Below are 2,692 nucleotides of genomic sequence, written 5' to 3'. Positions count from 1 at the left end.
ACGAGGGAGAAGCCGTTGTGCAGCACACCAATGTTTGAGGCTAGCAAGGTCCTTCAGTCTGCTGTCTCAGTGGAAGTAGGGGATGGACAGCCATACAACAGCAAAGATGCAAGGGATATTAATGGGTTAGAAACCATGGAAGCACCTGAGAATGGTCACACAGGAACTTGAGCTTCTCCCCCTCAGAAGGTAGCGGGGTGATAGGCCAAACTGAAATGCATCTACACCAAAGTGCGCAGCATGGGCAACAAACCTCAGGAGCTGGAAGTTGTTGTGCAGCAGGAAAATGATGATATAATTGTAATTAGAGAAACACGGTAGGATGATTTGCACAACTGGAGTGCTGCAATGGATGGGTATAAACTCATCAGAAGGGATAGGCCAGGAAGGAGAGGCAGTGGAGAGTAAGTGAAGGGGTGTTTTGATTATTTTGAGCATAGTCATGGTGATGACAGGGTTGAGTGCCTATGGGTAAGAATCAGGGGGAAGGCCAGATGTCATGGTAAAGATGGGCAGGAGACAAGATGATGTAGAAAACCTGTTGTGCAGCAGGAAAACTATGACATATTTGCCATACAGCAACATGTATGGCAATATGGTGGGATGACTTGCACAATTGGAGTGCTGCATTGGATGGCTATAAACTCTTCAGAAGGGACAGGCAAAGAAGGAGAGGTGGTGGGGTAGCTCTATATGTCAGAGAGTGTCTTGACTGTCTAGAGATTAATGATGGTGATAATAGGGTTGAATGTTTATGGATAAGAATTTGGGGGGAAGGCCAGCAAGGCTGATGGCATGGTAGGAGTCTGTTATAGACCACCCAGACAAGATGAAGAGTCAGGCAAAATATTCTATAAGCAGCTGGGAGCAGTCTCACAATTGCGAACCCTCCGTTCCATAACTAGGGTAGGTGGCTTGCTGAGCCTGTTTTTAGTTTACAGAGAAAGACTTGTGGGTGATGTGATGGTTGGAGGCTGTGTTGGGTATAGTGATCATGAAATGATAGAATTTTTGATTCTCTGAGAAGGCAAGGGGTCAGCAGAACTGCTCCCTTGGACTTCTGGAGGGTAGAATTTGGCCTTTTTAGGAGACTGGTTGACCAAGTCCCTTGGGAGGCAGTCCGGATGGGAAAAGGACTCCAGGAAAGCTGAACATTCTTCAAGAAGAAGATCTTAAAGGTGCAGAAGCAGGCCACACCTGTGTGCCAAAAGATGAACTGGTGAGCAAGAAGACCAACCTGGCCAGACAGAGAACTTTGGCTGGAATTCAGGGGGAAAAAAAGGGTTTATGACTTTGGAAGAAGGAGCAGGCATCTTAAGAGGACTACAAAGATGTCATGAGGTTACAAAGGGTGAAAATTAGAAGAGCCAGGAGCCAAAGTCCAGCTAGAACTTAATCTGGCTAGTGCTATAAAATACAATAAAAAGTATTTCTATAAATACATCAATGAGAAAAGGAGGACTAAGGAGAATCTCCATCCTTTATTAGATGCGAGGGGAAACATTGTGACAAAGGCTGAGGAAAAGGCTGAGGTACTTAATGTCTTCTTTGCCTCAGTATTTAATTGTAAGACCAGTTGTTCTCTAACTACTCAGCCTCCTGAGTTGGAAGACAGGAGCAGGAAGCAGAATGAACCCCCCATAATCCAAGGGGAAATGATTAGCAGCCTGCTACACCACTTAGACACATGCCTATGGGGATGGATGGGTTACACCCAAGAATACTGAAGGATTTGATGTAAGTGCTCACCAAGACATTTTCAATCATTTACCAACAGTCCTGGCCAAGTGAGAAGATTCCAGTTGACTGGAGGTTAGCAAATGTAATGGCCATCTACAAGAAAGGCTGGAAGGAGGATCTGGAGAACTACGGGCCTGTCAGTCTGGCCTCAGTGCTAGGGAAGGTTATGGAGCAAATCATCTTGAGTGACATTATGCAGGACATGCAGGACAACCAGGTGATCAGGCCCACACAGCATGGGTTTATGGAAGGGAGGTGCTGTTTGATGAACCTGATCTTCTTCTATGACAAGGTGACCCACTTACTGGACTTTAAGCAAGCCCTCAACCCTGTTTCCCACAGCATTGTTCTGGAAAAAAAAAAAAAAAAACAAACCAAAAACTGGCTATTCATGTCTTGGATGGGTGTACGCTTCAGAAGATATTGGCTGGACAGCTGGGCCCAAAAAGCAGTGGTGAATGGAGTTAGATATGTGACCACTCAATGGCTGGTCACAAGTGATGCTCCCCAAGTCTCAGTATTGGGACCACTTCCGTTTAATATCTTTGTCAATGATCCAGATGAGGGGATCAAGGGCACCCTCAGTCAGTTTGCAGATGATGCCAAGCTGGGCAGGAGTGTTGAGGAAGACTCTGCAGAGGGATCTGGACTGGCCGGAGCAATGGGCTGAGGTCAACTGTATGAGGTTCAACAAGGCCAAGTGCCAGGTGCTGCACTTGGGTCACAACACCCCCAGGCCACGCTCCAGGCTTGGGGAGGAGTGGCTGGAAACCCGCCTGGAAGAAAAGGACCTGCGGGTGTTTGTTGACTGGACAAATATGAGCCAGAGTGTGCACAGGTGGCCAAGAAGGCCAACAGCATCCTGGCTTGTATCAACACTAGTGTGGCCAGCAGGAGTAAGGCAGTGATCATGCTCAGCACCAGGGAGGCCACAACTCGAAAACTGGCTTCT

General features: G+C 47.1%; 1 protein-coding gene across 1 annotated transcript in view; it reads left to right on the top strand.

Annotated features, from left to right (window-relative positions):
* LOC103782028 (phospholipid-transporting ATPase FetA-like) overlaps positions 1-2,692 on the top strand; it is a 48,124-nt gene that overhangs the window by 44,493 nt on the left and 939 nt on the right. The window lies entirely within an intron of this gene.

Source organism: Merops nubicus, unplaced genomic scaffold (assembly GCF_000691845.1).
Source record: "Merops nubicus isolate BGI_N331 unplaced genomic scaffold, ASM69184v1 scaffold871, whole genome shotgun sequence".
Lineage (NCBI taxonomy): Eukaryota > Metazoa > Chordata > Aves > Coraciiformes > Meropidae > Merops > Merops nubicus.
The sequence above is the reverse complement of the archived record's forward strand: the minus strand, read 5'-3'. Positions and strand labels throughout refer to the sequence as shown.